This window comes from Pleurodeles waltl, chromosome 4_1 (assembly GCF_031143425.1).
Source record: "Pleurodeles waltl isolate 20211129_DDA chromosome 4_1, aPleWal1.hap1.20221129, whole genome shotgun sequence".
Lineage (NCBI taxonomy): Eukaryota > Metazoa > Chordata > Amphibia > Caudata > Salamandridae > Pleurodeles > Pleurodeles waltl.
In genome coordinates, this window is record NC_090442.1 from 170,604,286 (window position 1) to 170,630,585 (window position 26,300).

The following is a 26,300-nucleotide window of genomic DNA, read 5'->3' on the forward strand; positions in this document are numbered from 1 at the left end:
CTACAGCTGGTTGTGCTGAACCATCAGTGTAAATATATTGATCAAGAGGCATGATGGTAGAGGGCACTGTGCACTCCAGTTCATAATATATAAATTCTTGGATCTGTAATCTGGGGTTGAAAACATAATCAACATCATTGGCGGTCAGGGAGGTTCCCCATTGAATCCAACATGGATGTAATGCTTTGGGACGCTAGCCTTGGTCACCACCTCAAGGGTTGGTACCGGGGTAACAACAATAATGCGTTTCCGTTGGACAAATCCATCGTCCCAAAAAACGGTGACTGACACTTCAACATCGGGAAAGGACATCAACAGAAGGGGATCAAACTAATGAAAATATTACTGCGACCTGTCAAGACACGTCTGAGACAGCATCCACAGGAAGTGCATCCACTAATGTGGCTTTTATACAAATAAGTCCTGCTTCAAATGAAAAACCTGAAGGGGACAGGGCAGTAAACAAAACAGGCCAAGAAACCAGATGAAAAGCTAATCAGTGATAACTTAGTGATAAATATCTCGCACAAGCCAATCACACCTCTACAATTAAACAGCCTTAAGAAGGGTACTTGTTTTGTGGCAACCTACCATTCAAATTAGTTGAAAATGGACCTCTATCTCTATAAATTACTGAGAACCTTGAGATTATGAATTTACTTTAGAATGTCTTAGGTGAACAGAAGCCTCAAAAGGAGATCAAAGGCACTCTAAAAAATCTGAGACACAAAAGTACATTTCAAGCTCCCATAAGCTACAAAGTATTAGACAATTTTGTAACTATGGTGAAAACTGAAATTAAGAGTATATTTCAAGGTGAAGGAAGAGGACTCTCAAATTTAACTCACAAGGAATCATCAAACAAATGGCAAGAGATGAAACTATAGACTTTTGCCTGGCTGATAAAGGAGGTACCTTGGTAATCATGAACAGACAGGTCTATTTGAATGGTGAAAGGGAACACGTAAATACTGGTGAACATGTTTTCATCTCTATTTATTTGCCTCAATGGCCGATTGATAAGAGACTTTTAGAGTTTATTGGTTGTCCCAAAACATGCAATTTTCAGAGCCAACAAATTAGCTGCATCTTGGATTTATTTTGGAGTGGTTACTGTAGGAAGTTGGTTTTGTATATAGTATCTCAAAGTGAAAGATAGTGTGCACAGAGTCCAAGGGTTCCCCTTAGAGGTTGATAGTGGCAAATTTAGATGCTACTAATGTTGTATTTTGTGGTAGTGTGGTCGAGCAGCAGGCTTATCAGAGGGTAGCGTTAAGCATTTGTTGTACACACACAGGCAATACATGACAACACACACTCAAAGACTTAACTCCAGGCCAAAAGGTTTTTATATAGAAAAATATTCTTTTCTTAATTTATTTTAGACCCACAAGATTCAGAATTCATGTAAATACATAAATTGTAAGGTACTTGGCATCGGTAAGTATGGAACTTTGAATTAAACAGTAATGTACACAGTTTGGTCAAAAATGGCAATAAGCTATTTTAAAAGTGGGCACAGTGCAAAAATCAACAATTCCTGGGGGAAGTGAGTACAAGTTAGTTTATCAAGTAAGTAAAGCACTTACAAGATCAGTCTCCGAGGGGTAGGCAGCGCACCATTGGGGGTTCAAGTCAACCCCAAACACCCAGCAACACACGGCTGGTCAGGTGCAGAGGTCAAAGTAGGGCCCAAATAACATAGGTGCCTATGGAGACTAGGGGTGCTCCGGTTCCAGTCTGCTAGCAGGTGAGTACCTGTGTCCTCAGGGAGCAGACCAGGGGGGTTTTGTAGAGCACTGGGGGGGTCACAAACAGGCAGACAAAATACACCTTCAGCGGCACAGGGGCGGGCGGGTGCAGTGAACGAAGTAGGTGTCGGGTTTTAGATTGAAATCAATGGAGAGACTGGGGGAGACACTCTGGCGATGCAGGCAGGGCACATGGGGGCTTCTCAGGCTAGCCACCGACTGGGCAAGGATGAGGGCCACCTGCTGGTCACTCCTGCACCGCAATTTGGTTTCTCTCGGGCCTAGGGGCTGCGGTGTGCAGTGCTTCTTCCAGGCGTCGGGTTCTTTGTTACTGGGCAGTTGTGGTCAGGGGGAGAGTCTGGATTCTCTCTGCAGGCGTCACTGTGGGGGTGCAGGGAGGTCATCTCAGGGTGTCCAAGGCGTTGGAGTCACCTGGGAGTCCTCTCTGCGGTGTTGGTTCTTCTGGACACAAGCCGGGTGCGTCGGGTGCAGAGTGTTGGTGACTCACGCTTCCGGAGTGAAGCTGGAGTCCCTTTAAAGATGGTTTCTTTGTTGCTGTTTGGACAGAGCCGCTGTCCACAGGCGTTCCTTGGTTCATTGGTTGCAGGGCAGTCCTCTGAGTCCTCAGAGGTCACTGGTCCCGCTGAATGTGTCGCTGTGCAGGTTCTTTGAGTCTGGAGACTGGCCTGTAGGGCTGGAGCCAAGTCAGTCTCTGCAGGGCTTTCAGGTCAGCAGTCCTTCTTCTTGTTGCAGGTCGTCAGGAATCTGGTTTCCTGGGTTTAGGGTCGCCCCTAAATTCTCAATTTAGGATTGTGTTTAGGTCTGGGGGGCATTAACCAATGACTACTATACTTGAGGGTGGCTACACCCTCTTTGTGCATCCTCCCTGTGGGGAGGGGTGCACATCCCTAATCCTATTGGGGGAATCCTGAAAAGCAAGATGGAGGATTTCCTAAGGCAGGGTCACCTCAGCTCAGGACACCTTAGGGGCTGTCCTGGCTGGAGGGTGACTCTTCCTTGTTTTCCTCATTATCTTCTCCAGATTTGCCAACACAAGTGGGGGCTGTATCGGGGAGTGGGCATCTTCACTGGCTGGCGTGCCCGGGGCGCTGTAACACCAGGCTTGAGCCTTTGAGGCTCACCGCCAGGTGTTACAGTTCCTGCAGGGGGAGGTGTGAAGCACCTACACCCACTACAGGCTTTGTTCCTGGCCACAGAGTATACAAAGGCACTCACCCCATGTGTCCAGAAACCCGTCTGGATGTGGCAGGCTGGCAGAAACTGGTCAGCGTAGCACTAGTAGTTGGACTGGTATACAGGGGGCATCTCTAAGATGCCCTCTGTGTGCATTTCTCAATAAATTCCACACGTGCATCAGTGTGGATTTCTTGTGCTGAGAAGTTTGATACCAAACTTCCCTGTATTCAGTATAGCCATTATGGCACTGTGGAGTTTGTGTTTGACATACTCCCAGACCATATACTCTTTATGGCTACCCTGCAGTTGCAATATCTAAGAATTGGCTTAGACACTGTAGGGGCTTAGTGCTCATGCAGTTATGCCCTCACCTGTGGTAAAATGCACCCTACCTTAGGGCTGTAAGGCCTGCTAGAGGGGTGACTTACTTATGCCACAGTCAGTGGGCTGTGAGCATGGCACTCTGAATGCATGCTTCAGCCCTTAGACACCTTCCTTGGCCACAGGGCTCTTGGTACCAGGAGTACCATTTACAAGGGACTTATCTATTTGCCAGGGCTGTGCCAATTGTGGAGACAAAGGTACAGTTTAGGGAAAGAACACTGGTGCTGGGGCCTGGATAGCAGGGTCTCAGCACACGTTCAATCATAACTAGCATCAACAAAAGGCAAAAATTTAGGGGGTAACCATGCCAACAGTGGTATTTTCCTACAGTTACCAAGCATGCAGAACATCATATGATAAAACCTAATGAATGAAAAATGGGTATGAAGAAAACCTATCTTTTTTCACTCTGTTCAAGATAATGAATTTAGGCGTAGTGGGTATTTGTTCATCCAAATTTGTGGTTACCCATATTATCGTAAATCACAAGTCAATTTGCAAAATATGATCTTTCTTGCACACTGGCTTACATTGGGAATCCACAAATAGAATGAAATTAATTTAATGATAACAAATGTTACACTTTGTGTGGCCAGCATAGCACATTTCCTGTCGAAGAAATGTTCTGATTGGATGATAGGGGTGGTTGTGATATTTAGGACACAGCTCAGTTGCCCCACAGGTAAACTTACCAAACCCAGGCATTTTTAAAATGTAGACACCAGGGGGAGCCCAGTATGGTGTGCCTTCTGTTGATCCCAGGATGCTTTTTTTAACTCTCAGTGCCCTGCAAAACTCACACTTTGCCTAAAATCATGCATTTACCTAACATTTCTGTGACAGAAACTTCCAGAGTCTGTATGTATACACAAAATTCCTAATAACCATCATTCCCACATTTTTCCTGATAAAAACAACCCCACTTAGAGGCTCATTCTAGCACTGGCAACACACAGGCACCAAAATGCAAGGTGATGGCTTCAACATTTCCTGTCAAAACAATTACATGATTATGTGGGGGGTCGGTGGAGTATTTGGGCCTGGACTTGGCTGCTACCCAGGGAAACCTAAGGAATCCAGACGTTTTTTAAAACCAGAAACAAGGTGGAGTCAAAGGTGGTGTGTCTTGAAAGAATCCTACAATATTTTCTTATCCACAATGCCATGCAACTGTCAACCTTTGTCTCAAATCATGGATTTTCCCCACATTTCTGTGAGGGTAATGTATGGATTCTGTGTGGGTCTACTAAATTACTACCCCCTAGCGTTCCCACACTTGACGTCTACCCCACTCGTGTGGCTCAGCCTAATGCACATGACACAAAGGCCACAAAACTCAATATAAAGACATCTACACTTCAAAAATAATTACTGGATTTTGAAAAGCGGGTTGCTGCAGTATTTGGGTCCATGCTTAGCTGCCAGGGAAACCTACCAAACTCACAATTTTTTTTAAACTAGCACCCGGGGTAGCCCAGGGTAATGTGCATTGTGTGGATCCTGGCAAATCTCAAACTTTGTTTAAAATCACACATTTTCTCACATTTCTTTTGGAATCTACTCACAGCCACAAAATTCTTACCACGCAGTCTTCTCACTGTTGTCTTTATAATTATGCTACCCCACCTGTATGTCTAGGCCTAGAAACCACAATAGGAACAGCTCAAACCAGATACAATCTGAGTCCTCGCAAAGGGCTCCCATTATACTTGGTGGTATAAAGTGCAGCAAGTTTGAAAACACAGGCCAGGCAGAGACAGACACAGGGGAGAGTAATGATCAATAAAATAAGATGCAATTTGGAGATGATGGGATACCTACAAAATATTTTTTCATAAAGATCCATTTCTAATAAAACATAAAGAAAAATATGTGATCAGTGTACCTTCACAATATTTTTTCTTCTCAAATTGCCATCAGATAATCTTCACAGCCAGCCGATGTGTTTCGCAGATACCTTGCTTTCTCCCTGAGGGGATCTCCATTGATGATCATAAGCAATGAACAATCCCGCCCATATATCTTCTTTAGTGTGGACATTCGCCTTACTCCAAAAAACAACATTTCTTAAAAACATTTTGCAGCCAATATATGCTTTCTAAACCTTTTTTTAAATAAATGGAGTAGAAGGAATGGGACAATGAAGAAGTATAGGCTATAGCACTGTAGTTATAAAAATTGACACTGCACCTTTAAGGGCACACAGCCCTCCAGTGTCCTATCATGCACAGCAGGTGGCAGTTACCTTAGTTCTTTTTTACAGTTCTTTCTTCCTACTCCTGGTGACAGGATCTTGGAGCACTGAGCCTCGATTTTGTTGGCTTTTTCTTCACAAAATATTTTGACAACAGCTTTGCTCGACGTCTTGCAGTGTCTAGAGTATTTCGCTATTTTTTTTTATGGGAAAATTATTTTTTAGGGCAAATAAAATTATATATTTTAACAGAAATGTTATTGCTTTTTATCGAGTCCCCTGAAAAGCTTACATGAGAGGATAAGATGTGCATTCTTCAGGCAAGAGGTCATATATTGTACAGGAATTGGTTCTTATATAATGCTACATGCACCCTGTAATCTGGAATGGCAAGGATAATTTACTTAATACAGTTGACATAACGAAATGTAGAACAGATCACGGAAAGGTCAACAACTATGGGAAGAAATATGACCAGCTTAACACATGGATGATACACAACAATGCAAATGTTACACAAAGCCCCCTAACTTCCCCCAGCCATCATCATACTACTGTGTCATGCAGTTATTCACAGAACTGATTAGAAACTTTGATGTGTGGGTAAGACACACACATATTATTAGACATCATGAAGCATACAGGCTGGATGTCATGAGTATGTCCTAAAACCTAGCAAATCAGCGGTGAGTAATGGAGTAAGGCACAGAATATTAGTGAGCCACCCACAAGTTCCAACAGTCCTCCACATCGTGACAGTGGGGATGCTCTCTTCTTGGGCTTTAAAGGACTCAAGAATAACATCCCATGCAATGGTAATGGGGCACTTGTGCAATCCATGGCATTCTTCTCTACGTGTTGCATAATTCTCCGCCGTGCCCCAAAGCACTACATCCTCTCTCATTGGAAAACATGGGGAGCAGCATACTACTTCCACCACCTTGTCAATAAGTGATTTGCCAATATAAACGCTAGGTCGACCAAACTGTAGGAGGCTGGCCTGGCTTGTAGTGGGTACCAAGGGGTACTTACACTCTGTACCAGGTCTAGTTATCCCTTATTAGTGTAGAAGAGGTGCTTCTAGCAGCTTAGGCTGATAGAAGGTAGCTAAAGCAGAGCAGCTTAGGCTGAACTAGGAGACATGCAAAGCTCCTACTATACCACTGGTGTCATATGCACAATATCATAAGAAAACACAATACACAGATATACTAAAAATAAAGGTACTTTGGGGCATATTTATACTCCGTTTGCACCGAAATTGCGTCGTTTTTTTCAACGCAAATTCGACGCAAAACTAACTCCATATTTATACTTTGGCGTTAGACGCGTCTAGCGCCAAAGTTCATGGAGTTAGCGTAATTTTTTGGCGTGAACACCTTCCTTGCGTTAATGAGATGCAAGGTAGGCGTTCCCGTCTAAAAAAATGACTCCCAGGCATGTGCCTGGTATTTATACTCCCGGACAAAAATCACGCCCGGGAGTGGGCGGGGCAAAAAACCCCGCATTTGCGTCGGAATTTAACGCCTGGGTCAGGGCAGGCGTTAAGGGACCTGTGGGCTCAGAATGAGCCCAGAGGTGCCCTCCCCTGCCCCCAGGGACACCCCCTGCCACCCTTGCCCACCCCAGGAGGACACCCAAGGATGGAGGGACCCACCCCAGGGACAATAAGGTAAGTTCAGGTAAGTATTTTTTATATTTTTTTTTGTGGCATAGGGGGGCCTGATTTGTCCCCCCCTACATGCCACTATGCCCAATGACCATGCCCAGGGGACAGAAGTCCCCTGGGCATGGCCATTGGGCAAGGGGGCATGACTCCTGTCTTTGCTAAGACAGGAGTCATGTTAATGGGGGATGGGCGTCGTAAAAAAATGGCGCAAATCAGGTTAAGGCGATTTTTTGGACTCAACCTGACTTGCCCCATTTTGAGACGCCCATAACCCATTAATCCCTACGCCGGCGCTGCCTGGTGTACGTGGTTTTTTTTCACGCACACCAGGCAGCGCCGGTCGGCTAACGCCATTCTATAAATACGGCGCCTGCATGGCGCTTCAGAATGGCGTTAGACGGCGCTAATTTTTTTGACGCTAAACTGCGTTAGCGCAGTTTAGCGTCAAAAAGTATAAATATGGCCCTTTATTTTTATGACAATATGCCAAAAGTATCTCAGTGAGTACCCTCAGTATGAGGATGCCAAATATACACAAGATATATGTACACAATACCAAAAATATGCAGTAATAGCAAAAGGAAGTAATGCAAGCAGTGTAAAGTTACAATAGATTGCAATAGGAGCACATAGGTATAGGGGCAACACAAACCATATACTCCAAAAGTGGAAAGCGAACCACGATTGGACCCCAAACCTATGTGAGTTTGTAGAGGGTCGCTGGGACTGTAAGAAAACAGTGAGGGTTAGAAAAATAGACCCCCAAGACCCTGTAAGGTAGGTGTAAAGTGCACCTACAACCCCCAGAGAGCACAGAAGTCGTGATAGGGGGATTCTGCAAGGAAAACCAACACCAGCAAAGCAACAACAGTGGATTTCCGGACCTGAGTACCTGTGAAACAAGGGGACCAAGTCCAAGAGTCGCGACAGTGTCGAGAGTGGGCATATGCCCAGGAAATGCCAGCTGAGGGTGTAAGGAAGCTGCCACTGGATGGAAGAAGCTTTGTGTTCTGCAAGAACGAAGAGGACCAGGAACTTCCCCTTTGGAGGATGGATGTCCCACGTCGTGAACAAGCTTGCAGAAGTGTTCCCACGCAGAAAGACCGCAAACAAGCCTTGCTAGCTGCAAGGGTCGCGGTTAGGGTTTTTGGATGCTGCTGTGGCCCAGGAGGGACCAGGATGTCGCCACTTAGATGAGGAGACAGAGGGGGTGCCCAGAAAGTCAGGGAGCCCTCACAGAAGCAGGCAGAACCCGCAAAAGTACTGGATCAGGCACTTGGAAGTGGAGTGAACCGGAGTCCACCCGAAGTCAGAAAAGGGAGTCCCACGACGCCGGAGGACAACTCAGAAGGTTGTGCACTGCAGAATAGAGTGGGGGGGACCCAGGCGTGGCTGTGAATAAAGGAAATCCTGGAAGAGTGCACAGGAGCCGGAGCAGCTGCAAATCATGCGGTACCCAGCAATGCAGTCTAGCGTGGGGAGGCAAGGACTTACCTCCACCAAACTTGGATTGAAGAGTCACTGGACTGTGGGAGTCACTTGGACAGAGTTTCTGAGTTCCAGGGACCACTCTCGTCGTGCTGAGACGGGACCCAGAGGACCGGTGATGCAGTCTTTTGTTGCCTGCGGTTGCAGGGGGAAGATTCCGTCGACCCATGGGAGAGTTCTTCAGAGCTCCTGGTGCAAGAAGGAGGCAGGCTACCCCTAGAGCATGCACCACCAGGAAATTAGGCGAGAAAGCCGGCAGGATGAAGCGATACAAGGTTGCAGTAGTCGTCTTTGCTACTTTGTTGCGGTTTTGCAGGTGTCCTGAGCAGTCAGCGGTCGATCCTTTGGCAGAAGATGAAGAGGGAGATGCAGAGGAACTCTGATGAGCTCTTGCATTCAGTATCTGAGGAATTCCCTAAAGCAGAGACCCTAAATAGCCAGAAAAGGAGGTTTGGCTACCTAGGAAGGAGGGTAGGCTAGTAAGAAAGGTAAGAGCCTATCAGAAGGAGTCTCTGATGTCACCTGCTGGCCCTGGCCACTCAGAGCAGTCCAGTGTGCCAGCACACCTCTGAATCCAAGATGGCAGAGGTCTAGGGCACGCTGGAGGAGCTCTGGGCACCTCCCCTGGGAGGTGCAGGTCAGGGGAGTGGTCACTCCCCTTTCCTTTGTCCAGTTTCGCGCCAGAGCAGGGCTGGGGGATCCCTGAACCGGTGTAGACTGGCTTATGAAGAGATGGGCACCATCTGTGCCCATCAAAGCATTTCCAGAGGCTGGGGGAGGCTACTCCTCCCCAGCCCTGACACCTTTTTCCAAAGGGAGAGGGTGTAACACCCTCTCTCTGAGGAAGTCCTTTGTTCTGCCTTCCTGGGCCAGGCCTGGTTGGACCCCAGGAGGGCAGAAACCTGTCTGAGGGGTTGGCAGCAGCAACAGCTGCAGTGAAACCCCGGGAAAGGCAGTTTGGCAGTACTGTGCTAGAGGTTTGGGGGAATCATGGAATTGTCTCCCCAATGCCAGAATGGCATTGGGGTGACAATTCCATGATCTTAGACATGTTACATGGCCATGTTCGGAGTTACCATTGTGACGCTTTACATAGGTAGTGACCTATGTATGGTGTACGTGTGAAATGGTGTCCCCGCACTCACAAAGTTCGGGGAATTTGCCCTGAACGATGTGGGGGCACCTTGGCTAGTGCCAGGGTGCCCACACACTAAGTAACTTTGCACCCAACCTTCACCAGGTGAAGGTTAGACATATAGGTGACCTATAAGTTACTTAAGTGCAGTGGTAAATGGCTGTGAAATAACGTGGACGTTATTTCACTCAGGCTGCAGTGGCAGGCCTGTGTAAGAATTGTCAGAGCTCCCTATGGGTGGCAAAAGAAATGCTGCAGCCCATAGGGATCTCCTGGAACCCCATTACCCTGGGTACCTAGGTACCATATACTAGGGAATTATAAGGGTGTTCCAGTATGCCAATGTGAATTGGTGAAATTGGTCACTAGTCTGTTAGTGACAATTTGGAAAGCAGAGAGAGCATAACCACTGAGGTTCTGGTTAGCAGAGCCACTTAGTCATCACACAGGGAACACATACAGGGCACACTTAGGAGCACTGGGGCCCTGGCTGGCAGGGTCCAGGTGACACATACACCAAAACAACATATATACAGTGAAATATGGGGGTAACATGCCAGGCAAGATGGTACTTTCCTACAAAACGTACCACAGCTTTGGAACCTTTAGACCTACGGTGTAAGCCTTGGTCCAGCAAGGCGTTCCGAATGGCTGCCCAGTTAGGAAACAACGAGAAACAGGCTCAGCGCATGTGCAATAAACATGCGTTGTGTGTTTAGCAACAGGGACAGTGAGAGGAGGCAGTGGAATGGATTTTCGTGGTGAGATAAGCTCTGTGCAGAATTGCGAATTGTATACATTTGAAACAGGAGTTTCGGAAATTCTACTGGGGTACTCAATAACAAAGTTCGATTGTCTGTCATGGTGGATGGAGGAGAGGTCTTCCTCCCACTTGGTGCGCAGAGTGGTTAAGGGGGCAGTGAGATGTGAGCGTAATCCTCGACATAGCCATTTAAGTAAGCGCCGACCATGTCCATTGCTTGAATAAACTCATGAATTGCTGGTTCGGAGCTGAGTGGTGCTCTGTGTACACAAACATATCGTAGGATACCAGTATGTGTCAAAAAGAGCCTGTCACCAGTGCAAGGCAGAGTACCACCCTCCTGAAACAGCTAGGCTGCAAAACATTCAGCTGCAGCACTGGGTGCTGCACCCCTCTGTCTACCAAGAGGTCGTTCGGCCCTGTAACCCATTTGAGAACTTATGCCGGCTCACGGGGACTTATCTCAAACACATACCACACTTTTCAGTGCGCCACACTCATTCATACCAATTAAGATTGGAAACCACTACCTCTGAGGACATAACGCCCAAGCAGTGGGAAAAGGTATGGCAGGATATACCTAAGATCTATCGTAGCATCTCCCTCAGGGACACCACATATACACTCATGTACTGATGGTACAATAAGCCTTCTCGCCTGTCAGCTATTTATCCTGGTGCGGTTGCTCTTTGCTGGCGCTGCGGAGTAGACCGTGGGGACTTTCCCCATATGTGGTGGTCTTGTACTCTAAACACCACCATTTGGAAGGAGGTCCTCAGTCACATGAAAGACATAGGCCCTCATTAAGACATTGGCAGTAAATCCCACTTACCGCCATGCTGACTGCCGCCAACATACCTCCGCCACGGCGGATATCTGTTCACCATATTATGACACACACACACCAATCCGTCACCATACAGCCACAGACACAAGTCCGCCACACCAAAGGTCAGTGATAAACTGGCGGTATCAAAACCCACACCGTTACCCCAACAGAGCTACACCCATCACATTATGACCCACGAATCACCACAGCGGACATTCAACTGCGGTAAACCATTGGCAGTACATACTGCTGACGCCATTCTTTTGCTGCCGCGAGGGAGGGAGGAGCCCCACCCTCCACCGAGCGCACATAGCGCGGACTGTTCCCCGCTGCGCGGGATGCCATTCTTTTGCTGCCGCGAGGGGGGAGGAGCCCCACCCTAAAACGAGCGCACATAGTGCGGACTGTTCCCCGCAGTGCGGGACGCGCACGGGCCGCGTCCGGGCCACACCCGGGCCAAGGGCAGGCCTGTCCTGTACCCATCAGCGACCATGAGAGGCCGGGCCAGGCCGGGCCACCCCTCCAAGCCTTTGCTCAGAAGTTCCAGTGGCTTGGGCCAACCAGCAAAGCAACATCGTCTGGAGTTTTGAATTTGTCAGAGGTGAGGCAAGTGTCTGGGGTTGTGAGTTTGAAGAACTTTTGGGGTTGCCTTGTAGGCTTATTGGAGGAAGGAGATAAGGTGACGATGTACTTAAAGCAAGGATGGGCAGGATGGGTAGGCGGAAGGGGGCGGCCTCGCAAGCCAACTGCAATATTAACCAAACTTTAGACGGCTTTTTGCAGAAGGCAGTTGGCGCCCTAGATAAAGAGATAGAGATGGCTGAGCGACGGTTATCTATCTCATCGTCCCCAGCCTCCGCAGCCCCTATTTTCCCTTCCCCGCCTTTATCCCAACTCTCCCTCCAGCAGCCCTAGAGCATGCAACTAGCTCCGCCTTTATCTCCAGACACTCATTCAAGAAATGCTCAGGAGATCACAGGGGAGATTACCTCTGTAATTTTGGACAAGGCTACTCCAGCAGACCCAGCTCAGCGGATTTTGGATCTCCCAGCAAGAGTACTTTCATCTGATTTAGAGTCACACCCGAAAGGGAAAAGAAAGCGAGGGGAGGCCAATCCAAGGAATAAACAAGCCCGTACCACAAGCTCGGGTGCAGAAATCAGGAACTATAGTTCTACAATGCAATCAGACAATGTTGTTGACCAAGTGGCGCTTGACCGAATAATAGAGCACATAAGGGAGGAGCTGTAGGAGGCTGGCCTGGCTTGTAGTGGGTACCAGAGGTACTTACACCTTGTGCCAGGTCCAGTTATCCCTTATTAGTGTAGAAGAGGTGTTTCTAGCAGCTAAGGCTGATAGAAGGTAGCTATGGAAAAGCAGCTTAGGCTGAACTGGGAGACATGTAAAGCTCCTACTATACCACTGGTGTCATATGCACAATATCATAAGAAAACCCAATACACAGATATACTAAAAATAAAGGTACTTTATTTTTATGACAATATGACAAAAGTATCTCAGTGAGTACCCTCAGTATGAGGATGCGAAATATACACAAGATATACGTACACAAACCAAAATTATGCAGATAATAGCAAAAGGAAGTAATGCAAGCAATGTAAAGTTACAGTAGATTGCAATAGGAGCACATAGGTATAGGGGCAACACAAACCATATACTCCAAAAGTGGAATGCGAACAACAAATGGACTCCAAACCTATGTGAGCTTGTAGAGGGTCGCTGGGACTGTAAGAAAACAGTGAGGGTTAGAAAAATAGCCCACCCCAAGACCCTGAAAGGTAGGTGTAAAGTGCACCTACTACCCCCAGCGAGCACAGAAGTCGTGATGGGGGATTCTGCAGGAAGAACAAACAGGGCACCTACAGGGCACATACTTATGAGCACTGGGGCCCTGCTTGGCAGGGTCCCAGTGACACATAGACTAAAACAACATATATACAGTGAAATATGGGGGTAACATGCCAGGCAAGATGGTACTTTCCTACAGGAGCTTGTTAAGAGACTGCAGCCTATTGAAATTCGCCTTCAAGCTATTGAGGATAAACTCGGAGGACTTTCTAAGCCCCATTTGCTTGACAACTACTCGAGAGACAACATTCAACCGAATAAACAACCCTCTATTTTGGGCCATCCTTCTGGTTCCAATGACGGCACTTCCCCTAATTTGGCTGAGGGGCTCCCGCCATTTAAGGATTGTCGTGACTATTGTTGCCAACCGGAGGAGGGTCAGAGAGCCAGATCGTTAATAAACCCTGTGGTTAACAGCCCTATGCCTATAATGCCTACAACTACCTCCACTAGGGGACTTGGAAGAGCGGCTTTATCTTCCAACATTTGTGTATCAGAGGCGGCCCTGGAATCCAGCAGAATCAGTTCGGGAATACAAGGGGATAAGCTAAGTGTTTTACATCTGCCCCCAGAATCCTGTCCTTATGTTCTTGTTATTTCTAATGTCCCAAGATTATAACCTGATAGATTGGAATCCGATGAATAGCTGAGAAACAAGGTCATTAATTGGCTCCACGTTAATGCTAGCTTTGAATTTTGTATGGTACCCTCTATATTAATGGTGAGGAGGGTGGGATGGGTGGGTTTGCTGAGCAAGATAGGAAGGGGTGACTGCATTGTTGTTAACTTTGATTCTCCCGTATTGGTTCAACAGCTGCTTCTAAACACGTGTAGACCTGGTCCAGCAGCAGAAGGAGTCTCTTTGTGCAGGCTTGCGACCTTTTACCCCCCAGCAACCAAAGGCGTTTCTAACAGGGTGATATCTGTTCCCAGAGATACTCCTCGTTCTCAATCACAATATATCTATGACTCAGAATGTAGGTACCCTTCACTCTCCCTGATGGATGTAGATTGACTTAAAATCAACACCTCGCAGGGTCCCACAGAGATCCTGAGCAATAGACCAACTATCAGGGAATGTATTACTCCCAGTGTCAATGAGCAAGGAGGTTCTAGAATAGGCATCCCAGAGGGAAATTTGCCTTCAACTACGGACTCTTGGGGCCATACACAGACTACGATGTTAAGTCAGAACGTTGTAAGACCCCCAGTTACTAGCAGGAATGACACTGATTCTGAATTTTCTGGGGAGAGTAATGTCATTGGTGATAAAGAAGCTTGGGGATTAGTGGAGAGTCGTTTTCCGACAGACCAAATGTGCAACACGAACTCCTCGAACCCCTCAAACAATTTATCTAAGACACCCCAAATTACATCGGAAGTCCCGATTGACGTATCACAAGTTCTAGATGACACCCCAGGGAAAGTCCTCTGTTGGAATATAGCAGGTCTAGAGCGCAAAATGCAAATTCCAGATTGGGGTCTTTTTCTAGACGAGCACAAGATCTGCTTATTCCAAGAGACATGGGCTTTGGATTCCAAGTTTAGGTGCGTTTTTAAAAGTTACTGGGTTCCAAACCGCAAGGTGACTTCCGGGAGACCTTCCGGAGGGTTACTGACAAGGGTCAGTTGTTCCCTTAAGTGCCAGATCGAAGAATTGGATATGGGTTGTGTCGATCTGCAAGGTTTGATACTGACAAATGCTATGGAAAAACCCTTATTATTAGTAAATATATATCGCAGAAGTGTGGGTAGTAACGGTGAGTCTGATGTCTTGAAGGCTTTAGATAATATTTTATCCAGTAAATCTGCTTCCCACTATATCATAATAGCAGGGGACTTTAGAATGACCTTTGAGCCCCATCCAGTGGCCCAGGAACTTTATGAAGAACAAGACATTTATTGGGGGTATTTCGCAATTATCACTGAATAAAAGTACTAGAATGAGTAGATCAGCTTATCAAATAATTGACATTACCCTTACATATGGTCTCTGTGCTTGTAATGGCCGTTCCTGCTCAGATGCTAAGCCCCACCTGACTTTTAGGCGAAGAGTCCACAAGAGCCACATCGACTATTTCCTACTGGATATTCGTTTGTGGGGACACATGATTGATATGGCGGTAAAGGAACATGAAGAAAGTGACCACAAACCATTAGTCTTAAGTATCAGCGGTTTGCTGTACTTATTAGATGCCCCTGAACCACAGGACTATGTACAGCAGCTTGTTATGACAAATAATAAACGTAACGTTAAGTGGGACACTGTGAACTCATCATCGGGCTCCCTCACATCTATATACAGCCTATTAATAGATTGAATGAAGCATATGCTCTGCTCACAAGAGGATGGGGATAGGCTTTTGGCCGCACATGTAGAATTTTTTAACTCCCTTAAAAAACATTTTATCAAAGAATCAGTTGTTAAAACAAGGAATAAACGCAGTGAGAGATGGTTTAACCACTCATGTAAGGAAGCTAAGTACAAGTTATTGAGGGATCTGAGAAAGGGGATTAGAGAGCCCATAAGACAATCAAGAGAGGGCTATAAACAGGAGCTATTAAGGCACGCAGAAGTTGGGAGGAAGAAAGGTGGGCTGCGCTTCTGGATTCTGCTAGAGCGAATGATACCTCTAAGTTTTGGATGCTGATCCCAAATGATAATGGTGAATCGCACCCCCTGTCTGGAACTTCGATCCTCCCTGCAACATGGATAAAACACTTTGGGTCACTTTATTTAGGGGTGGATGTTCCATACTCTGGGGCATCGGTGGCAAATGGGAAACCTAATTCACCCCCAATCAAATTTACCTTAGCAGAAACTAAGGCTGCAATAACTTTCTTGAAGTGGGGCAAGGCCCCGGGTCCAGACAAAAATCCTGGTGACCTCTACAAATCAAATCCTGATATTTGGGCCCCTTATTTGAATCTGGTCTGTAATGCGGTCGCCGCAGGAGCACCCATCTCCCGGACATGGAAAGGAGCTGAGCTAGTTCCCATTTTTAAAAAAGTAGTCCTAGTGACCCCTTTAATTACCATCCAATTTGTCTACTCACTTTTGCTCAGATTAGGTGTGGCAAAGATGGTGAACTAACAGACCCAGTTCCTATTGAAAGAGGAGTTAGGCAAGGCTGTGTTTTGGCTCCTACCCTCTTCCTTCTATATATAAATAACTGCATCAACTATTTAACCAACTGTGACAACGATTCCCCTACACTGGCAGGTAAGAAAATTCCAGGTCTACTTTATGCAGATGACACCATCCTATTAGCCAAAACACCTAAGGGACTGAAAAATTTGGCTGACCAATTCTACTTGTATTGTAGAGACTTTGACCTGGAAGTCAACGTCAGGAAAACCAAGCTGATGATATATAGTTCAAGGAAAATCAAAACAAAAGTGACTATCCTAATGAATACTACTCCTCTGGAAAGGGTTGCTGAGTACGATTATCTGGGGATTAGATTAATGGATTTGAGTAGCTGGGACGCGGCCATCAGAAAAGGGAGCCTCACTCTATGCCAAAGAGGAGGGGCCTTAGGCCGCAAAGCAAGAAGTGTAGTTAGCCCACCCTTAAACCCTACTTTTGAAATATATAAAGTTCAAATTCGAGGTGCAGCTTTGTATGGGACAGAGCTCTGGGGGTTTCATAGGCAGCTGGACGCCCTACAAACTAAAGAGAATCATTTTATCAGTTATATAACCAGGCTGGGGAAGGGCACGCCCATGATCCCCCTTATACTCGATCTTGGAACAAACAGCATTAAAGATATAGCAGGTCTGAAACCCCTTTTATATTGGATCCGCATATGGAAAAAGGAAGAATTGGCTACCTTCCGAGAGGCAATTAAAGATTTTACTAAGAACCAGTGTAACTGGAAAAAGGTTAGCTGGTTAAGGGAGATGAAATTGGCCTGGGACAAACTAGCTCTCCCCATTTTTTTGGAGAAGCCGGAGTCGATTCCCACCAATGCCATTTCACTAGTTAAGCAAAAGTATTGGGAGAAGGCTAATGAGGCCAATAAATGTTTACACTGTAACACCTGTGAGGAATCTATTGAACACGTTTTATTCTTTTATCCTCTGTATAAAATCCCAAGGGGAAGATGGATCATTCCCCTTTGTAAAGCTTTGTTATTATATGATCGAGCCAATGCTTACAGAATATGTAAATACGATTCATCCACCCTGGTTGTAAGCGCAGTAACCAAGTTCCTATCAGCAGCTTGGTCCATTCGTCTCTGGGCTATTTCAGTCTCAGATTTCTAACATTATGTTGGATTGTAGAACTATTGGGGACTTATAGTGGGGCTTGCCTTAGGGGAGGCTTCTTTCCTACTCAGTGTCACCATTTCTATGGTCTTAACTATGATATTTTTTAATTCGATTTTATCCCTATTTATAGTGTTTAAATCAGTATAACAAACAGTATTTGTGCTTGGGCCTCTGTGCTCGAACAGATTCTTATATTTTTAATATATCCTATTTTATATAATAATGTTTGGTGTTTTAATAGTTTATAAGCGGAGATTATAGGAAAGAGCTGATGTCTGGATTTCAGTTTTAGCCCCCTTATAGAGCCCTAAAAAGTTTTTTCTTTCAACACCCACGTATTGTTGTATTGTTGCTAGCCTGAATGTACTTAACTGATTTACACCTGCTTTGACCAAGAGATTTACTGCAACTTGCCCCTCCAGCGAAGTTGCTCGGAGCATAAACTCGATTTTCCCTGTGATATTCCCGATGGCAATCTTCATGTATTACATCCTTACACTTCTATCTACGGAGGTGCCTTATGAGTCAACCCTAATGTTTGCTCATAACACAATTTAATATGGATGTATTATCTCCCCTTTGGGAAGTCTGCGATCTGGACTTTTGTGTAGTTGTTTTATACTCTGGGGGTTCTGCAGAAATGCCTAAATGCTGGTATGGGGCTATGCAGAAATGCCCATGAATCTATGAATTCATGAACTTGCGTGATTGTTTGTATTGCATTTGATATGTTTTAAACAGTTTTTATTATCTTTCTTGTAGTTTTATGAATGTGTATTTTTATTATGTGCTTTAATGACTCGAGAACTGCCGAATAAAGTTTGATGATGATGATGATACCACTGCGCTCAGAATACACACATGCAAACAAAACAACACCACATTGAACAATTTAAATTGCACACACCTGACACACATAGACACACCACACCCACACCACTATAAAACACCCCCCATTACCCACAACCTTTTACGAATACAAATCATTGGCACCAGAGAGAGACAGTAAGAGCACTCATACAACCAGAGCCACATACCACCATCACCTATACACCACCCACACACCTCACAACACACACCCCAACACATCACCCTACACACCCTCACCCACACTACTCAACCACAACACCCATGGCACCACAACGACACCCCAGATTCTCTGAGGAGGAGCTGAGGGTCATGGTGGAGGAAATCATCCGGGTAGAGCCACAGCTATTTGGAGCACAGGTCCAGTAGATATCCATTGCTAGGAAGATGGAGCTATGGCAGAGGATCGTGGACATGGTCAATGCTGTGGGACAGTACACCAGAAAAGGAATGAGATTAGGAAGAGGTGCAACAACCTACGGGGAAGGTGCGTTCCATTGCAGCAAGACACCAACTCGATGTACAGAGGACTGGCGGTGGACCCCCACCTCCTCCCCAACAACTAACAACATGAGAGGAGCAAGTCTTGACAATCATTCATCCTGAGGGCCTGACAGGAGTAGCAGGAGAACTGGACTCTGGAAAGTCAACTTTATACTACTATCACCCCCTACCTGCATGCATTACATAACATACCCCCACCCTCATTCCCATCACTCCACCACTACCCACACACCCCACCATCACATCTCATTCATCCCTATGCCAAGCCCTGCATGCACCATCAATGCATGGACACCACACACAGACTGCGTGGGACACCTATCACTAAATCATGCACACTAGAGAAAACTAATCATCACACCATACACTGACATTCCTGCTGCCAAGCCCACTGTCACTTCGAAAGAACCAGTTGCCAAGAAATGGAGCACAGATAGGACTTGTACAAGAGGGGGGATCCCAGTGGGGTGACGGATAGCAGATATCAGGTCAGGCTCCAATTGGGCACACAGCTCCGTGATTGTAGCCCTGTCAAGTCTGTAGGTGAGTATAATATGCCTGCCCTCAATTGTTGCCAAGTCCACCAGGGGTCTGTACACGGGGGGATGTCCCCATCTCCTATTCATCTGCAGCAGTTGCAATCTATAGGGCAAAAGAGTGAGGAGCTGGTCATAAAATGTATATTGTAGCCACTACAGTTCAATGAATGTTGTGATTTTTAAATGTATTACTGGCCTATGTCCTGTATGTACAATTGTGATCTGTGACGCAGTTATGTTCTATGCACTGCCCCATCCCTGAAATGGCATCCGCCTGCCCTGTATGGAGGGATGGGTGGAAGTGAGGTAATTCCGCTGACATTGTGCGCTGTTGCGGGAGGCGGTCGGGAACTGCCGTGCAACTCCTCATTGGTTATAATTGGGCCCTATGGGTTACAGTGACCAATCATGATGTATGCCGGCGGTGACAGAATGCACCGCCGTGGACGTCACCGACCATTTTCTATCTGTTCACTCACTTCCTACCTGACCTTCAACAGGAGGGGACTTACTCTGCATGTGCTGCTGTGACCTGTGTCTGGAACCTACCATGGCGCATGTGACTGGGGAAAGGCCCCTGCATCACCTCGGCTGAGTTGGAGAGACTAGTGGATGGGGTTCTACCCCAGTACGGACTGCTGTATGGGCCTCCAGACCAACAGGTGAGTACACTATGAGCACGATGCATGGGGCATAAATGCATGGAGTGCTGTGTGTGAGGGCCTAGTGTAGGGGGGGGTTGGTGGATGGGCCCTGGGCAGCATGTATGCTGGTCCATGTCTGTGCGAAAGGGGATGGGAAGGGCTATGGTAGGCCATGAGTGTAACAAGCAGGACGGTCTAACTAATACCTTTCCCTGTGTATGTTTCCTCTGCAGGTCAGCGCCCATCAAAAGAAGGGTATATGGCGTGCCATCGCCAAGGACGTGCGGACCCTGGGGGTCTACGGCAGGCGGAACACCCATAGTCAGAAATGGTGGGAGGACCTGAGACGCTGGACATGGAAGATGGCGGAGGCCCAGCTGGGGATGGCTTTCCAACGAGGAAGGTGTGCCCGTTGAACCCTGACCCCCCCTGATGGCCAACATTCTGGCGGTGGCCTATCTGGAACTGGATGGGCACTTGAGGGCATCACAGCAGCCACAAGGGGGTGAGTACAGTGCCCATCATTACAACTTACGCCTGGTGTGGTGGTATCCGGGTGGGGGATGTGTGTCTGTGGGTGCCCCTAGACCAGGCCTGACATAACAGAGTAGGTCCCATGTTGGCCAGGATTCTGATGAGAAATTCCTCCAAGCTAGTAGGCATTCACCTAGCTAGTAGGCATTCACTATTAGGCAGGGCTGTGTGGGTCCCAGGTATGCTGCAGTTGGCGGTATGTGTCCCTCCCCATGCCCTGGTGACTAGCATTGTTGCTGGTTGTGCATTGCATAGTGCGTAGGGCTGTTCCCTGTGTGTGAGGGTGTTATGTACGCCAACTGTGGTGTTGGTGTAGCCATTGACCAAGTGTATCCTTTGTCTCTTCCCCCCCTTTTTGTTTTGTCATCCTGTCCGTATGTGCATTAGCATCATCTGGCGGAGGAGCAGAGTCACCGGCGACAGAGGGAGCTGCATCCCACAGGACCCAGGAGGCAGAGTCCACAGACGCTGAGGGCACCAGTGGGACAGAGGGCGAGGGGAGCACCATGGCAGAGACTGGAGGGGACAGTTCGGACACGGATACCTCCTCCGATGGAAGCTCCCTGGTGGTGGCAGACACCTCTGTGCCCACCCCAGCTACAGGTACAGCCGCCACCCCCCTACCAGCACCGCCCTCCCAGCAGCCCCTCAGCGAGTTGCCCAAGCCCAAATGCAACAGATCAATGCATTTCTGGAGGGCATTCACACTGGTTTGGCAGCCCAACAGAGAACAATTGCGGCTCTGGCCTCCTCTCTGATGGCAGCCATTGTCCCTGTTTCCACCCTCCAACTTCCTCTACCCAATCACATTCCTCTCAAACCTAACCTATCCCAAGCACATAGACAGACGAGCATGCACACAGGACAACACACAAGAGTGGACATGGCAAACACAAGCACCACACATCATCCCACAGGCACTTACACAAACACCATCCAGATGCAGACATAACAACATCCACTGCCTCCACTGTGGCCCCCTCCTCCTTGTCCTCCACCTCCCTCCCAGTTGCAACTACAGTCACACCTACATGCACAACATCCTCATCCACAACCTCCATTTCTCTTCCAGGGGATCCTCATCAATAGTCACAAACATTGAATATTCCCGCCCTCGTGCGGGGACCCCGGAGCATACATAAAATACACACATGTAAAAGTATGAAATATGCACAAAAAAAAATATATATAGCATTTTTAGTAGACAATTTTCATACCAAACTCATGTATACGTGTGTACAACAGCAATGCAGACTATATTCATAAACAGGCTAAAATGCTTTATTTCTATGGAGTTTTTTTTTTTTTTTTAAACAGTCCCTTTCAAAATTACAATAAGAGAAAAACTTTCCAAAGCCCCATAGCTGGGCCCAGGGAAAGAAGCAGTAGCAACATCAGTGAAAAAAGAGAAAAAACTACTTTGAGAACAATAGAGCATTATTAGCCAATAGGCTGCATGCAGGTTAACACAGGAGAACCATAAAATTCTGGCACTGTGCCTTTAAGACCCTGAGCACCTCCAGTATTCCACCATGCCTCAGGGGTGAAGGAGAGGTGACAGTTGGTTCACAGTTAGGTCAGTTCTTTTTTCCGGCTTCTTCTGAGAGGATCCTGGAGCATTGAGCTCTCAGTTTTTCTCAGGAAAATATTTAAAAACAGCGTTTTTTCTACCTTCACTCGACATTTCACACCTTTGTCTGAGTCAAGGGATTGTTTCCTGACTGGAAAATGCCTTATCTTTTTGTGAAGTGCCCCTCCTGTGGGAAGAAGAAGGCCCAGTCTGATCCACACTCTCTTTGCATTGTGTGTTTGCCTCAGAGTCACTGCCCTGACACTTGCAGACACTGCAAGAACATGTCAAAAAGAACTCTGAAGGACAGGGAGAAGATCAGACTTCATGGTCTTCTTGAGAGACAGAAGACATCGTCCTCTTCGCTTCCCAGGCAGCCAACAGGCCATTCTCAGGATAGACAGGCTAGATTGACGTCAGCTGGTAGGAAGGTGCCTGTTTGTTCTCCGTCGACGTCATCGCTGCCACCGTCACATCGTCATAGATCGCCGTAAACAGCGACCCGACCGACGTCGATGGATACGACGTCGAAGGAACATAGCCACCATAAGGGCAGATCTCCGTCGACGGCAACCCACCGATCGACGTCGAGCCAGCACTGGCGTGCTCATTCGGCGTCGAAGGCCTCGCATCCCTCGACGGCACGGAGGACGACGTCGAGATCGCCTCAACGGCGAGAGCAAAGACATCCGCCATCGGCGGCCCATCACTCGACTGCGAGGCACACGACGTCGAGCAGGTCGCGGTCAAGGGACCACCGGTCACCGTCGAGGCGCTCAACGTCAAGACCAGAGCAGTCCGTGGTACTCCCTTCGACGTCGACGTCGTCACAGGGGTTGCCTATCTCACAAGGAGAAGAACATCGGCTACCGCCGGCTGATAATAACACTCCAACAAGTCCTGTGGTCTCCATAAGGAGTGGTTCGTCTGGGCGCTCGAGAGTCGCATCGTCTGGGCACATCTTGCCCATCAACTTATCGCCAAGGTGGTTGGAGAGTCTTATTAAAACGACTGCTTCTCCAGACTCGCAATACTGGAGAATGTACTCACCTTCGGCTTCTCTCCCGAGGACACCATCGCCAACAGCACGGACAGAACAGGCTGTGTCTCGACAGTCTGCCACTAGGCCTCGGCGCGCTGAAACAAGATCTCGGAGCAGGTCATGCTCCCAGAGAAGATCAAGATCACGCTGTCACGGAAGGTCCCCTTCTTGGTCCACATCGTCGGTATCTTCAGCAAGAGGGTACTCCCTGACTCTTTCCCCGGTGGACGACATCACAACTTTTAACGAGGTGCTTCTCAGGGGAGCACAAAAGCTGAATATTGAGGTCCCGGAGCCTTCAACCTCCTCATCTGTAATCTTTGAAACCCTGCAACACAGGGCGGTTTCAAAGAAATTGTTACCGCTGGTGCCTGGTATCACCTTTTTAGCACCAGCCAACCTCCGATCAGCTCCTGCTAGGATCTTAAAGAAATACAAGGCACCTGATCAAGATCCTTTGTTTCTCAGGACTGATCCACCGCCGGACTCAGTCATATTGGCCGCAGCCCGGAAGACGCACTCAGTGGCATCATCCTCCACCGTTCCACCGGACAAGGAGAGTAGACACCTGGACTCTCTGGGGAGGAAGATGTGTGGCACGGCGGCTTCCATGATGAAGGTCTCCAGCGCCTCCGCACTCCTAGGCAGATACGATCGGTCACTCTGGAACTCACTGAGCAGGTTTACAGAAAAGCTGCCTAGAGAGGACAAGCAGGATTTTCAGGAGATCCTTCAGGAGGCAAGTCTGGTCTCCAATCAGGTCATCAGTGCGGCAGCAGATGGTGCAGACTTAGCAGCACATGGTTACGCGCATGAGGTTTGTGCGAGAAGGTCTTCCTGACTAAGACTCACAGGATTGAAGCAGGAAGCGCAGCAGCGTATCCTAAACCTTCCGTTTAACGGAAACTCGCTTTTTGGAACCCACACAGATGAGGAGATGGTGCGTATGAAGGCGGAGGTGGACACCATGAGGGCAGTGGGACTCGAGAGAAGGAAAGACTTCAGGCGAAGATATAGGCCTTACGACAGGCGCCCGTTCCAACAGAGGGTTCAAACCCTTCATTGGTCCCAGAGGCCACAAAAGAAACAAGGGCGTCCACTCTTCCAGTCTCGTAAAGGCACAAGAGACCGAGGGTCAAGCAGACCTCAGCAGTCTACCCCCAAAGCTCCTGCAAAACAATGAGGATTTGCTTCCCTTAATACCGTGCACCACTCCAGTTGGGGGAAGTATCACAGCGTTCATTCACGAGTCGCGTGGAATAACAAAAGACAAATGGGTGCTGAACATTGTAGAGAATGGGTACTCTCTTCTTTTCCGGCAACCTCCTCCTCACTTGCCACCTACCAAATGCAATCCGGCTCACATGAGCTTATTACGCGAAGAGGCTCATGCTCTGTTACAGAAAAAAGCAATAGAAAAGGTTCCAGTCGCACACAGAGGGAAAGAGGTGTACTCCTGCTATTTTCTAGTAGCAAAGAAGGGTCGGGAAGGAGTTTTCAGACCGATTCTAGACTTGAGGCTACTGAACAATACATAAAGAAGCAAAAGCTCAGGATGCTGGCTCTCCACCAGATTTTCTCTCAACTGCATCGAAGAGACTGCATGTGCTCCATAGATCTGCAAGATGCGTATTTTCATATCCCGATCATTCCCAAACATCGGACATTCCTACGATTTCTGATAGCCTCCCAACACTATCAGTTCAAGGTGCTTCCTTTCGGCCTAAAATCTGCCCCTCGTGTTTTCTCCAAATGTGTAGCAACGGTAGCGGCGCATTTAAGGAAGCAGAAAATCTTCATTTATCCATACCTAGACGACTGGCTGCTGAAAGCCTCCTCTCCGGAGCAGGCGAAAAACCATCTGGACATTGTGCTCAGTGTTTTCCAATCTCTAGGTCTACAAGTCAACTACCAAAAGTCCACCCTCATCCCAACACAGACCCTCCACTACCTGGGAGAAATACTGAATACAGAGCTCGAAAGAGTGTATCCTTCGGAGGAACGACTGTTATCAATAAGGAGGAAGTGTCAAGACCTTCTGAGTTCCCACGCACCTACGGCCCGTCAGGTGACATCTCTGTTGGGCTCCAAGGCCTCTTGCATTTTCATTGTCCCGAACGCCAGATTGCATATGAGGCCTCTTCAAGAGGTTCTGGAGAACAACTGGAACCAGCACACAGGCCACTTGGAGGACAGAATGCTTCTTCCGATAGGAGAACGACAATCGTTACGATGGTGGATGCACAGACATCACCTGTCAGTAGGAGTTCCTTTTTATCAGACGATCCCGTCCAACACTCTGGTAACGGATGCGTCGCTTCAGGGCTTGGGAGCTCATCTGGGTTCCCTTCAAGCTCAGGGCCTGTGGTCCAACAAAGAAAGAGCGTACCACTTCAACCTGCTGGAGCTCAGAGCAGTTCATCTGGCTCTCAAGTCTTTTGCTCCATCGATTCAGGGGAAATCTCTCCTAGTACAAACGGACAATACGACGACAATGTATTATCTGAACAAACAAGGATGAACGAGATCCCTGCCCCTGTCTCGGGAGTCTCAGGCCATTTGGCATTGGTTCTTAGCGAGGGGAATGTCTCTTACAGCAATTCACCTCCCAGGGCAGCAAAACGTGGAGGTGGACTTCCTAAGCAGAAGCCTCGAGGACGCCCACGATTGGGTTCTTCACGACGAGGTCGTCGAAGACATCTTCGTTCAATGGGGTCGGCCTCAGTTAGATCTCTTCGCAGACGAGGTAAACAAGAAATGCCCAGACTTCGCGTCCAGGTTCCACCGTCCGGGGTCTCGAGGGAATGCCCTGTTGATCGACTGGTCGGGGATATTTCTCTTCGCCTTTCCACAGATTCCCCTCATACCAGCTGTGATAAACAAACTCTACAGATCCAGCACCAGAATGATTCTCTAGCCACCCAATGGCCTTGTCAGTTCTGGTACACGGATCTCCTCAACCTATCAGAACAACCGCACAGGAGGCTGCCGTGCAGACCGGATCTCCTTTGCAGGCTGGGAGGCAGGATACTTCACCCCAATCTTC